Source organism: Coloeus monedula (assembly GCF_965178545.1).
Source record: "Coloeus monedula genome assembly, chromosome: 4".
NCBI classification, from domain to species: domain Eukaryota; kingdom Metazoa; phylum Chordata; class Aves; order Passeriformes; family Corvidae; genus Coloeus; species Coloeus monedula.
The window spans coordinates 42498596-42513642 of NC_138784.1; positions in this window are offsets into that span (position 1 = coordinate 42498596).

Genomic DNA, 15047 nt, shown 5'->3' on the forward strand with positions numbered 1-15047 from the left:
ACAGAGTTCACAGCCAGGCAGGGATGGGACAAGGCTGGGGACAGGGTCACCTACAGCTTGGATGGGGACAGACGGAAGGCCCTCGGCTGAGCTGAAATGGGGTCCACTTTAATGCTTTTCGTTCTGCTAAGAGCTCTTCATAAAACTGGGTAACTGGACAACAGTAAGCCAGTTTATTATCCAAACATTTTAAAACTGAAAGTTTTTAAGATAATTAAACAGTTACATTCTTTGGAACCATTGCTTTCTAAATATATGTCATGCCATGCTGGTTCCTACTGCTCTGTCTGTTTATGAACACTGCACGACAGCTATGAAAATGTCATTTCTATGACATACCTTGCAGCTCTGTCACAAATCACAGTGCAGATATGGATAGTATGCATACTGAAAAACTTTGGCTGCTCCTATTAATATATTCAAACAAATTTGCTAGTATAGAGAGAAACCATCATTACAAAAACAGAGGCATTAACTAAGTAGGTACTCTGTATAAGAAAAAAATTCCTCTTCAAAAAGCACAACAATAGATGCCAATCTTAAAAAAAAAGCACCATATGATAATTGCTACCCTTCTGGTATTAAATGTAGACTGGATATTCACTGAAGGGCTTTGATGTACAGATTAATCTACATTCTCTCCACCTGAATGGTCCCATTTGTTTTTCTTAATTAAATGCCACCCAGTTGAGTTTTGTCATCAAAATTAAGAAATAACTTTTCAACATTTTCAGAGGGGTTGAAGATCATATTAGTCTTTTTCAGTAGAAAATAATGACACTACTGCTAAAGAAATACTGAAGTATTTGCAATATCAAGACCCTTAATGGCTTCTTTTCTTACCTTTACAAAAAAGAAATGCTTAAAACACACGTTGAAGAGATTGGATTGGTAAAAACACCAGCAGTAACAAAGTGTTTTACATCAAGTTGTACTAGAGGCTTTCAAACTCCATTTAATCTTAAGAAAAATTTATTGCTATTGCAGGTTTCAATTATTGGCAACAAGGGTTTCTCAGCTAACGTTGACAGGGAAAATCCATTTTCAGTGCAATTATAAAAGTATTGGCAGAGACTTGGGAGATTATGTGCTGTCACATGTCTTAAAAAGGTGCTGAAAATGCTTTTGTTCTGTACATGGCAGGATTAAATAATTTTTTTCTGTCTGCTTCTGCTGCTTCTCTTACATCACAGTAATTAGGATAAATGAACTCCCATTTGACCCTCTTCAATGCCTATGGTACATAAACCCAGCCTATAAGATAATACAAGTATTACACTTAATCCACAGTTCAGCAGAGCACTTAAATGTCTATTTTGAGACCCGATTTAAAGGTATGTTTAAAAAGAAGCATTTCTTAATGGCACTGGTGAATTGGGGCCTTAACAGGCTTTCACGGTCATTGCTCAAGGAAACCATGAGTTAATGTAAATCTTTGGAGAGCAGCACTTCTTCATGCCCCACGGCAGTAACACAGCTGTATTGCCCAGCATGCTCTGTCCCAGGACTCTCTACATCCAGGTATTGCTCCATTGCGGGGGGGGGGGGGGGGGGGCCTCTGCTCAATCACACACAACTGCTCCTCCTTTCTCTGCCTTTGAGGTTTTCCCAGGATCCTCATTTGGTGAGGATTTCAACTGGGAACCAGCTTACATGGATATTGTCCAGGGTGGAAGTAACCAGTACACCACGGCATGGTGAGACACACAGAGCACTGTGTAGCCACACATGGAAGCAGAAAATCCTAAACACAAACCCAGATAAAATTCTCAAACCAAAAGCACTCTCCAACAAACATTTTTTTCTTTGGAAATCTATTTTAATGTAGTCAACATCAGGATACCTTGTATAGTATAAGCAAACATTTTTATAAAGTCTGACACAAAATGAGAGTGCCATTTATTTGCCAATAATTATTTATTTGGGAGTGCCGATATTTATTTGCCAATTAAGACTTCCGCACTATTTTTCTTAATATAAAGTAGAACAGCTCATTCTATGAGAATATCCATCTAGTTCCAGTAAGCTTAGGTGAACAAACCTAGGCATTGGGTACCTTCAGAATCCTTGATCATTCAGTAGGAAGGAAAGGACTAGTATTTTGTATATGCCAGTGTGGTCTCAGGAAAATCACTTTCACAGACAATAGTTATCAGCATAGAAAGGCATTGAATAAAGTAAAGAGTCACTTAGGTAAATGTGTTATCAATTTGAATGTAACACTGCCTGATGACAATACAGAAAAAAAATAAGACTATAAATGAAAACTTAAATTTAAATGTAATGGCTTTGAACTTTTTCTATAGCATATCCAGTGTAAATTGGTTTTTAACTATAAATAAATGTTTGGTGGATAAAGTCTGTAAGATTTGCTGGCAAAGATGCATGGTCAGAGCTATAAATATATGGGAAAATCTATTAGTTCAAATTTACTCCAAAGGTCATCTGGAGTATAAATATATTCTCAGAAAAATTATGCAGAAATTTTATCATTCTCTTCTTCACATGGGCTGAGATTGCAGGAACTAAGTAAGTCCTCACAAAATATAATGACAGGAAGAGAAAAATGCCTGTGCTGTGACGGAATCCAGTTTCTTCTAACAAATTATTATGTGCTCTGTGACATAAATTCCAACCATTAATCACTTCCATAGGCATGAAGCCAGAAGAATAGCACTGTTAAGACCGGTTTTAGCTAACCCCTGAAATATTTTACTCTTGAAAAGGTTGCATTTTCTAGACAAAGGAGGTTCACATGCATCTTGGCAAGAAGTTAATGTGAAAAGGAAAAGCCAAAACATAAAATCAACTTACAACTGCAAAGCTTTGACTTCTGAATGAAAGAGTTTCCACTGTTTCTTCATATGTTTTGCCTATATATAAGCCAGGAAACATATATAATCAGTGAGTTACAGTGCACAGATGTACTTAAGTCTCGTTAATGTGGGATGCAACTCTGCTATCATAAAGGGAAAATGCAAAGTCATTTACCTCACTTACATCCAATACTTGGGCCACAGGAAACATGCAAGAACTGTGTGTGCTTGCCAGATTAAAAGATAAGAATAAACATATACCAGGGAAGATACCAAAGACTTTTCCTTTGCTTGCAGACAGGCACAAGGTCCCAGGAGAGCTCTTGCATTGGGAGTGTTTCCAGGACAGCTGTAAGAGATCCAGTTCACACTCTTGTCCATAGTGAATGGGAATAAGCTACACTTTGTGGGAGTACCTATATGCTAATTAGCACAATTTCCTCTGCAATTATATTTTAATTAAACAATCTTTAACAGAAATCAAGTTATTATTGATAGCAAGTCCCCCCAAAAGAAGCACACAAACAAGCCTCTGCCTCATCAGTTGCAATGGCAGGGAGCTTGGATTCTCAGTCATGGCTGTAAAATTGCAAGACAACACCACATAACAAAACCCAAGAAAATTATTACAGGATTTCCGTATGTACATAAATTAAATAAAAACATGTGCAGATACTTCCTATTCTCTTAGTCTCAATAACACTAGCCAATGAGTTATTCATAACATTCTTGACAGCAAGAGGCAATTCAATTTTCCCTTCCTCTTTTATTCTGTTCTAAACATTTATCCCAGGGAGTGGAGTTTTAAGTAGATATGGGCATGCAAGGTTTTACATAGAAAGCTGAGCATTATTTATCATCCATTTATAGACTTTTAACAGCTTCATGGTTCTTTTCCCCTTTTTGTCACTAATATTACACACTGTTTTCACTGCTGTGTCCACAGAATTAAAACTAGTAAACGAAAAGAGAGTGGTACAAGGATGCTGAAGGTGAGCTCTGGACTATGAAGCAGAGAGAAAAGTGTGCTTCTCACACAGGATTTTCCCTTTCTCTAGATACCACAGTTAAGAGCAGTGATGCCATTGATCGAGCGCCAGCACTGCTGGCAGGTGCTGGAGACTCACCACCTATGACTGTGATGAAAGCATACAGGAAAACAGCTGGAGACACATGAAAAACTTGAAGTCTCTTCTATATTCTCCACATTTTGGTGCTCTTCAATCTCTCCACTACTTCAATCTCTCCAAACAAGGTTTGCAATAAAATTTAGTAGTAAGAAGAATGAAGTGGCAATGCATTCCTTAGGAAGAACAAAGTGCTAAGTAATTAAGCAATGTAAAAACACAGCATTATTGCTGTTCATTTTTTTAATGTTGCCAAAGGTACAGTGAATGATTCTCTGTCCTTTGTGTGTGTAACCATGGTATTTCACGAAGCCTCATATTAACCTACATTTTTATCTGTGTCACAAGAGTGATGTTGCTGAGTTGGTAATAGACTTATCAGGAAAAACAAAAATTTACCTTTTTTGATATTTAAAATAATGTAATTTCTAAAGATTAATTTCAAAACACTTTACATTTGAAAGCAATACATGTTTTGATACATAAACCCACTTTCTATATTGCCAGAAACCTGACTGGGGTTTTCTTATCAACAGCTTTTCATATAAAACACATTAGTGTCACAGGGAAAAACAGTCCCATAGTTAATTTTTACTAATTAAAGTAGAAGATTTATCCTTTGTTACTTCAGGATGGGGGAAACTGTATCCCATCAGTTGGATGGGACACAGTGGTACGCATCTAGTGCTTAGGCTGATGTAACCTAAGAGATGAAACTAGTTTCACACCAAAATAGAACTGTGCTAAAGTCAGTCTGTATATAGAGATACCATCAATGATACCATAAATGGTCTCTACATATCAAGAGATTGAATTAGAGCATGTATAAAATCACAAAAATGCACCAATTTCATATTTGCTTTATGTTCTGTGCAGAAGAACAAACTTTGCAGATGCAGAATGTCATTAAGCATCTGAAGGAAAAATCTGCATTTGTATTCTGAGAATTCGAAGGCACTTAACATCAGTTTTGTAATTTATTGACATCATGGGAATCATAACTTTCAGGAAAGCCTGTGAGTTTCTCAAACTATATTCCCAGCATCAACCTATTTACAGAAAGAATTTCAATGAGAATTAAAATTATATGTGGGGCTGATGAAAAGCATCTTTTCCCACATTGGTGCTGCTAGAAACTGTCAATCAAAGCATATTTCAGTATTTTCTATCTTAATGATGAGATTCGGGAATTGTTTCCAAAATGCTAATTGTTTCCAAAAAGTAAAAAAAAAAGAAAGAAACTGCTGAGTCTTATATATTTCATTGCTTACCTTAGTGTATTAATGTCTATGCAAAATTCAGCACAGCACAGCCAATTAAAAACATGAGTTGATAAGTACTTACATTGCAAGTTGGCCTCTGGAAAACTCTTGTATACCACCAGCCAGACCATCACAACAATTGCTACTACTGGTCTCCCAAACAGAATGCCTTTGTGCTCAAAGTTCTGCTTCTACACATTTCTCTGAAAAAAAGCTATCAAATTTGAGTCATTTATGCAGTTATTGTATTTCTAGAGTGCTTAACAGACACAACAGTGTTCCCTAATATTGCCCTAAAACACCATTAACACAAACTTCAATTAGATTAATGATACCCTCTACTTCCTGGGAACACAGGATACAAAGAATGTTTAGGTAACATTTTTTAACACCGCAAAATTTACACCCTTTTTTGTATTAGAAAGATAAAACCATGATGATGTCAGAAATTTTTGTTCCCCTTAGCTCATCAATAAAATCATATCCATTTGAAAATGTTCTAGATGTGCATTTTAGATGGAGGAGATCTGCTTGGGATTTATTCCCCAAAAATAATAAAATCTGACAAGACTGACACCTTCAGCTGCCTTTTAAGTGCTTCCACAGTGTAACCACAGCAGTGCAACCTCTCAGCAACATACAAATTTCATAGAAACATGAAGAGAAAAGCAATGTGATTTCAAAGAAAGTTTAAGGGAGACCTCACCATCCAGATAACACTTAACTTCTGTCATCCATTCTACTCAGAACCTAGATGCAGATATGGCAATATTCAAAGTATTTTGAGACTGAGTGTGCATTTCCATCTCTGGGCAAAAGTCCTAAGAAGCCCAATATGAAATATCATTCCAAACATGTATTTCTGAGACTGGCAGAGTCTCAGTCAAACTGTTGGCACCACAACATGGCTGGGCACCAGCTGGTTCTGCCACATACATTGAGCCACACACCTTGAGCCACACACTTTTACACTGGTACCTGATATGTAACAGAGCTCCAGCCTGCTGTTATTTTATGATATTGTCCCAGGCCTTAACACTATGGAAGGACTAATTTATGCTCCAAGTAACATTTGAATGTGCTAGCCACAAAGGAAATAGTTGGGTGAAATGTTAACTAAAACTGTGACTGCATAATTAGGTTAAGCTGCTGGAATGCAGGCTGCCATCCTAAAAGGCAATACTCTCCCTGCCACCAAACCTTGTGTGCCCATTGCCCTCCTCTTGTGAGCACAAACAGCAGCCCACACATAGTTCAGCTCATACTGGTTATGATCTACACATTGAGTTATTCACTATGGAGTTACATGACAATATGGTTGTCTGTGAAAGTTTATCTTTGGAAATGTCTGTTCCCTATGTTCTTCAGGGTGAGCTGCTGCATTTCCATCCACATTCCTTCTAATGTAGGTTAATATGCAGTTTTTATATAAATCTTTGTATAAAAATCAAACAAGCAAACCAGTTTAGGCAACAGGAAAGTCAGTCTCAAGTCCGTGCAAACTGCTAAAGTTACTACTTAATGTTAGCAATTGAAGTGGGACTGTAAATCCTACCTTTCCAGGAAGAACTTCTGGCTCAAGCAATTGCAAATACTACCCTATTCCACACCCTCAAAAAAGCACACAGATCTTCAAAACAACAAAATAATCAGTGTAGCCAGCCATGTGTATCGCAAAGCACTCCAGAAAAACAGCAGTCTGACTATTGGGCAAGGGAGGTACATTCCCCCTGCTCTAATGCAGGAGACACATGCTCGGCGAGGAAGATTTCCACAGAGGAACTCGCCACTGACCTGGAAAATTCAGTTTGCCTCAGCAGCCCTGGGAGTTAAAGCCCATACTGTGTGCATTTGCTCATATTGAAGGAACAGACCCTGAGGCATGGTGTAGGACATTTGAATTTTTTTTTTTTTTCTTAATTTGTGAGAGAAGTCTGAGTTTGGGGCCTTTTTTGTGATTTTTACCTGAAATTACTTGCATCCCAGCCATGTAAAATCAGGTATCTCAGTCTTGCTTTATGCTAGGGCAGATAGTCCTCAGACTGAGATCCAGTACTTAAAAAATACCTTGGAAGTGCTGCCCCAGAAACCAGCTGACAGATGTCTCTCTCCTTTTTACAGTTATTCTTGAAAAAGGAGAAATTAATGTTTGAATATAAAGGGATAGACTCCTCAAAACTCATGAAGTTGGAAGTCTCATAAAGAACTATAATTATGTTAATACTTTGTCACATCTGTTCTTCTCTTCAGAGGCCTCACAGAGATGATTAAACAGAATCTTGCCCCAGCTGTGATTTCAGCAAAGTGGTAGCATCTAAAACATGGCTGCTAACTTTGGACATAGTATTTTAAAGGAACTGCAGAACAGTTGGTGAACAATTATGGGTTTTGGCCAGTAATCAAGAAAACACCATTAAAAGTGTTCAATTGCAGTTACAATTATTTTCTTGGCAGGTATTAATGAATGTGTTTAATATTTTAGTGGAGATAATAGGTTTCTAATTAGATTAGATGTCTAACACCAAGTATTAGATTTAAATAATCAATTACTTTAATGGCTGACTCATTAAGATACCGAGTCAACTATCTATGAAAATAATTTTAAAATCTATTTTTCTCAGGCAAGGATCTCTCAAAAAACAAAAGCTGTATTGAATAACTGGATTAGGATGCAAACAAATGCAGGTGTGCTCCAAATGATGCATGCTACAGAATGGTCAATAAGATCTCACACATGACAGTCAGCCAAGATTAGTGATATACAGTTGAAATTTATCTGGTCACTAAATTTCTTAGCATAACTACCATTAGTACATAATTCTACATGATCATTATTATTAACTAATTTCAGAGATAGTATTAACTATCTCTGAAACTGGCTTAAAAGCAAACACTGCTGTTAAAACAGTATCCTTTTAATTTAATTTGACGTATCAATTCGATTTGACCTATCAATTTGATATGGCTCTGCTTTCCTGAAAAGCAAAAGGTTATGTCTCAACATGAACTTTCCCCTTCCCTTTGTTTACTTAATTTAGATACATCACTCTTTGGAGGGCGAGAGCTCAAGCACAGCTGGTGTCTCAGCAGAGAACCTTTTCAGAAGACCAAGACAGGACCTGTATGCTACAGCCTGCTCAGCCAGCACATATCCTAAAGGTCGCTGTTATTGCCAGTGTGGGTATTGTGACCCCAAGGGGTAGTGGGCTGCCAGCCACCACCAGAGATTACAGTGAGGATGGTGAAACACTGGCACAGGTTGCCCAGAGAGGGGTGGATGGTCCATCCCTGGAAACATTCAAGGTCAGGGTGGATGGGGCTTTGAGCAACCTGGTCTATTTGAAGCTGTCCCTGCTCATTGCAGGCAGTAGGACTAGATGCCTTTAAAGGTCCATTGCATTCCAAACTATTGGATGATGATTCTATATTTTGTAGAGGTAAAGTCACTAACAGCAGTCCTTGTAGTCAAAATCCTTGCAGTCAAAACCTCTGGAGTTCAACATACAGTGAAACACATAATTCATTCTTTTTAAATGAACAGCGGCAGCTGAGCTGCTGTGTTGTTGCAGAAGAAGTGATGCTTCTGCATTTTAAGTCACAGCATTAACTTCTGGCATTCATACATCTCAATTCTAAAAGCATTGGAAACATCTAACCCAAATTCCACTTAAAAAAAAAAAAAAAGAGCAGTTTTCACAGGAGGCTAGGTTTTTCCAAACATTTTCAACATAGGTGATGCAGACAACAGTGCTGAAAAAATCCTGAATACAACAAAGATGATTGTCCAGCTCATAGTCTCTACGCAGGTACCACACACCAATAAATATTACTCCTTGTCAAAGTAAAAATCAAGTTTTAAAAGGAACATCTAGCTAAAAATTCAATTGTGATTATCCAAATCTCTGGCTGACTAATGAACCACTGTTCTTCCTGCTAGTATCTGAGAATGTCAAGATTACACGGATTCACTGATGTTTTAAAAACGGTATTTAAATATTAACACTAGGAAACACTCAGTTGAGAGATCTGTCTTCAACTCTTTTCTCTGTTCCTGGACCAAGTGTAGTATTTAGGGAGCTGTGAGAGTCTTTTCTCACTGCTGTTCCAGAGAGGCACCTTTAAGTGATATGGAAGTGCTTTGCTATGTCTGGAGCCACGAGCTTTGTTTCTGACTTATGCAAAGTGAGCAGCAACTACAAATCTGACATACATCTCCTGAAACTTAATGCTGAAGAAGCTGACTTCAGACAACTAAATAATTAACCTTGTGAATAAGCAAAAGATTTGCCACTGACCCACTTCCCAAAGAGCCTGCATGAAGCTGACAATAGTCTTGTTCCATCAGCACCAGAACAAACATCTCATACCACTTCTGTCCTTCCCTCCCTATTTTTCAATGCTGTGAAGCTCCAGGAAGTGTCTTGAAAGCCACTCAGCTGTGGAAAAAAGGTGTGGGAAACCAAGAGCTGCTCAGCACCTCATGGCCCAAAGGTCCCTTAGTGCCCTTGGTATTTTTGTCTGAAGATGGTGAAAGACACCGAATACCTCAAGTTTCTTGTCCCAGCCCCTGTGCAGGACACTGCAGGAGTTGCATGCAGCCTCTGCACATTGGAGTCAACATGTGTGTGATGGCAGCATGAGGAGATGAGGTGATTTCAGCCATGCCTTGTGCCTTATGAAGCCCGTCTAGACAAAACCTGGGTGCAAGCAGTGCCTGAGGGTGAAGTGTGTCCTCCTCTCCTTCCAGCTCTGCCAGCACCAATATGCTCCCAAAATAAAGAGGGCCATATCTGTGTGGGTACTTCTGTGCTGATAAAGCTCTCCCAGCAGAGACAAGACTGCATCAACATCAAAGGATCTTTGCTGGCTTGGTTTCATGGGTGAGCCTTCACGTACACACCTGTTCTTCCACAGAAATAATCAATGCCTTCAGGGTTTTTGCCAGCTCCTCCTCCCTCTTCCCTGCCCTTGCTATGTGCTCATCCCAGTCATGACATATGTTCCACATATGCAGGGTGCCATTATTTAAGCATTGGAATCTGGTGCCTTTTAGGATGCGCCAAGGTATCCACGGTATTGCTTGGCTTTGCAGATATAACAGAAAATTTAAAGAAGCTCAGTGCCTTCATGGAGGAGCAAATGGAACTGAGATTGATACCCTAAGGGCCATAAAATGGCACCAGACACACACGTTTAGGCATCTGCACACCACCCTTATTTCCTTTGACAGGAATGGTTGCTTAAGCACTTCGTACATGTATTTATACGTATTTATAAACAACTAAGTGCAGTTGTTTTCATCTGCAGCTGAATTCTGCTCTTCAATCTCTGCAGAGTAGACCTTACCATGAGCTGAAAAGGCACTGCTATTTTAAATATTCAGAGTTTTTTTCTCGTTTAGCAGCACACATACTATTAATGTTGTTACACATGGGAGTTCTTATAAGGATTGGATTGAAATAGACACTCAAACAGAAATAAGCAATCTGACCTCAGCTTTTCAAAATGCCAGGAAATAAAAGGTTCAGAATTAAGAGTGATAATAACAAAATAAGTTCAAATGTTGCGATAAACCAATTTGCATGAGTACACTCAGGTTTTAGATGACAGAATGACTAGCCATTACAGGTGATGTAGGCTGTTCAGTGAGGACAACTGAAGACAATCAAAGCACATTGGAATTCATACAGAAAGAGTAGTTAAGGGTTTTATAAACAGAGTCCATATGGCACTCCCAATATTCAAGCAGGTTAAACTGAAAGTGAACAAAATAATAGCAAACTCAAAGCAGAGTATGCTTTGATGGTTTGTTCAGAGAAACAAATTCAAGAATGATCCGCCTTCTGTTTCACAAGGTAGTGCAGTTATTAAATTGCTTTAGTTGCAACATTACATCCACAAAAAAGAAAAAAAAAAACCCTCTTAAATAAAGAAAGGAAAAATTGCCTATATCTGGGCTGTCAGTGTAGCATTCCATATTTTCCTGGGATTCAGTCTGACACATGGAATAAAATGGTAATGCTCTTTTTTTGAACTTCAGCAGCTACTGAAATAACAAAGGTGTGATTATAAGCAAAGACAGATTCCAGATTGATCCTGACCTTAAAATATAAAATCCCTCAGCTTGTCAAAATAAGATGGCATCCTTGAAAGATATGAGACTTGTATAAATGGGCAAAAACCTTGAAAGAAGACTTTTAATGCTCGGATTATTAACTACTATTACTACTCTATTAACTGCAGAGATATATTTATCCTGAAGTGCTGTTTTTAAAAGGAAATTTACTCACCCTGAGCCCAATGAAAATGCCTCACCCAATCGCATGAATCAAACCAACATGTCTGTTCAAAAGCTGTTCACAGTCCTTAGAATAAAGGTCCAGGCTTCCACATCGTGCTCCCTGGCAGGTAAGCTTGTACCTCCCACATCGATGGACTACTGCCTAGTGCCACCAGATAGCTCTGTTCCTAGGCACTACCCATTTCTTATTGCATCTAGATCTCCACTGAGAATACGACCCAAAACTAACCTGGCGTATCTTATCAAAAATGCACATGGTTTAAAAAAAAAGGAGCTAATGGAGTTACAATGGGGTGAGGTGTAATGAAAAAAAAATGCAGGTGGGATTTAATAGGAAAAAGAATATACCATCATTAGGCAAAGATGTGGGCTGTAGGAAACCAAAGAAACATTGAGAGAAGCTTTTCATCCTGGAATAGCTTGGCTTTGTGACCTGCTTGCTAAACGGCAGAGTCTTTCTCATGAAACTCTAAGTACTAAGGAAGATAAACTCTTTTCCCTTGATCTGTGAATTTGAAAACTCACCATCAGGGATTTTACAGCAACAGATGGCACATCTGTCTCTGAGTTTCCTTGTTATTTTCCTGCTCTGTAAGAATATAATGATGGTTTTGCACCTACATACTGTATATGTTGAAATATAATTTGGAATAACATTACAATTACGTGATTGTCTCCAGTTCCCATGGAAAACTTTGTACTTTTGAGTCTGAGGATAATTTCATAGTAACTCATGGAATCATGGAATGGTTTGCGTTGGAAGGACCTTAAAGATCATCTAGTTCCAATCCCCCTGCCATGGGCAGCAACACCTCTATTACACCAGGCTGCTCAGAGCCCCATCCAACCTGGACTTGAACACTTCCAGGGGTGGTGCATCCACAACTTCTCTGGGCAGCCTGTCCCAATGACTCACCACCCTCACAGTAAAGAACTTCTTTCTAATATCTAATCTAAAACTACTCTCTTTCATTTCAAAGCTATCACCCCTATCACTACATGCCCTTGTAAAAAACAATGTCTCTGGCTCTCTTGTAGGCCCTCCTTAGATACTGGAAAGCTGCTATAACTCATATTTCTTCAAATTAAGATTCCTCAGGATCACACAATTAAATGATCCCTTTAATTTAGCCAGCTATTTTGAAACTGAGAGACCTAAGTTCACCTGGGGATAAATTAATGATTAATGGCCATGTGGATGCACACCTACATATTCAAACTTCTCTCCTCTGTTTTTCCACATTGCTTCGCATCCACGTGTGCTGTGCCGTCCTGAGCACAAATTGCCTGGATGTTACCTCCTTGTTGAAAGGCTGGCAGGCAGCCATGGGGCCCCATGTGTGACTCTGTGCTCCTGGAACCACACTGCAGCAATACGACAGCGGTTGTACCTTATGCATTTGTATGGAGCCATGCAGAGGTCATGGACTTGGCAGTCTGGGAAGGAGACCATTTAGTCCTGCCTCAACAACAGCTGTGATGATGTGAAGATACACAGATGTATATCAAAGCCATGCTGAGAGGGGTCACTCTGGGAACACTGCTCAAAGCAAACGAAGGGCCTCGGCACAATGATTTAAAAACAAACCTCTGGAAAGAAGCAGAATCCTGGCAATGCTCCAAGTACCTTTCTCAAGTACCTCTGATCAACAGATGGACTTTTTCCAGCAAAGCCACCGATTATGTATAACGCAGACAAAAGGCACAGAGGAGTTCATGGTCCTTACCCAGGCCTCCAGTGACAGTGAGCTTCCTTTCCCCATACTGGAGCCCAGACCAGAACCTGGGAGGACAGAAAGCTCTTTCACCCCTGCACGCACACACATGGAGTGAGAGCGTCTAGCCAGTCCTAAGCGAGTCACTGTGGGACTGCTGTGGTTTCAAATAAAAATAGTATGATGGAGGTATGTTTATGAAAACATCAAATACAGAAAAGAAAGGCAATGTAAAACACACTTTCCTTTTTATAAGGCATATTTAGCATTTTACAAGGTATACTTTCCCAAGTGAGGAGTGGAAAATTGCAAAGACATTGAAAGCACTCAGCTAGATTCAGTGTCATTAAATGTTCATTCAGCACAGTCACTCCAAAGAACTGCACAGCACAGTGCATTCTGTATGTGCCTGCAAATAACAAGAATGACCTTAAGACAAGAATGATGCTCTCTTTTGGCATGAAAATCACGGCCTTTATCAGTATCACAGATGTAAATAATTTTCCATTCCCATCTGCAACAACTTTGGTAGACTGTGCTTCTCAGTGGCGTCACTGGGTGATTTTGCTGCTTTGTCTTTTGCCTTGCTGAATAAGCTCATTACTGATCCTTGGTGGCTTACATCACACCAACATCTTCCACACAGGAGGTGAGAGTGCAAAGGCTCACATGCCTGTTTCCTGCCATCTCCTATCTCCCAGCCTGGGCCTAAATCCCAGGCTAACTATTCCATAGCTTTACCCTGATTACTCTTAAAAGTACTGAAGTTTTCACCCTGAATCTTCCCAACTGCAGTTTAAGCCGTGCTACCTGTTATGTGACACTTTCTCCACAGCTGGAGGACTGCAACAGCCTTATAAAAAATATTTGAAGGCTACTATTATGTCTGTCCTTCAATCGTCTCAAGCCTCAAACTATTTGCAGGGGTCGACTCTGCGGCAATGCTCTGAAATTTTCGGTTTCTCACACAGAATGTCTCTAAGAGGCATTTTAAAGAAAACAGCACTGCATGTATTAGGTGAAGGCAACACCAGATGCTTGACCAGAATTCTAAATGCTTCTTCTGGGAGAACATCAGTGTTGTTCTTCTGCAGAGGCAGATGCAAGAAAGCACACAGGATAACTCTTTCAAAACAGTTACTATTCAGCAGTACAAACAATGCATAAAGCTCCAAATTCAGGATTTAAACTGAAAGATCCTACTCTGCAGCAACTAAAAATGCAAAATGATGCTAGGAAAATCATAAATACTTCCCAGAATATAAAGTCATGCTCATAATTCTTGTCTCTGCAATTGAAATGTAGTATCTTAAGTCAACTCAGTAGAAAAACTGCTCAAGATTATTTCATCACAAAATGATGGAATTGATTTACTTCTCCCTTGAGAAACTGGATACAGTTCAGACAACTATTTTCCAATTTTTAAGAGCACTTCTAATCTAATCTATTACATGTATTTCTAAAGTGTCTGTCACTTCAATTTCTTGGCACACTTTAGATAATATTCACGAGTTAAAAAAATAGCCTACTGCGCTCCCCCCATCCACATCCCCAAATCTTAGCTTTTGTGATTCCTCAGTGTGAGCTACAATCAGGTCCGACTCTACCAAGTACTTTGTGACGCCTGAGAAACGCTTTGCTTTCTGTTCAGTTACACTGAGCTTGAAGGACGGGACACGAAACTAGGACATTTGCTTTGCGATAAAGGTTGCATTAGAAGTGGAGCTGATCTCTATGGGATACACTCTGACCGGAGCATCAGCCCCGACGCCGCTTTCATCGGGTACCGCTGAACGCGGGTACGCGTCGGCAGCTGTGCATAGCCG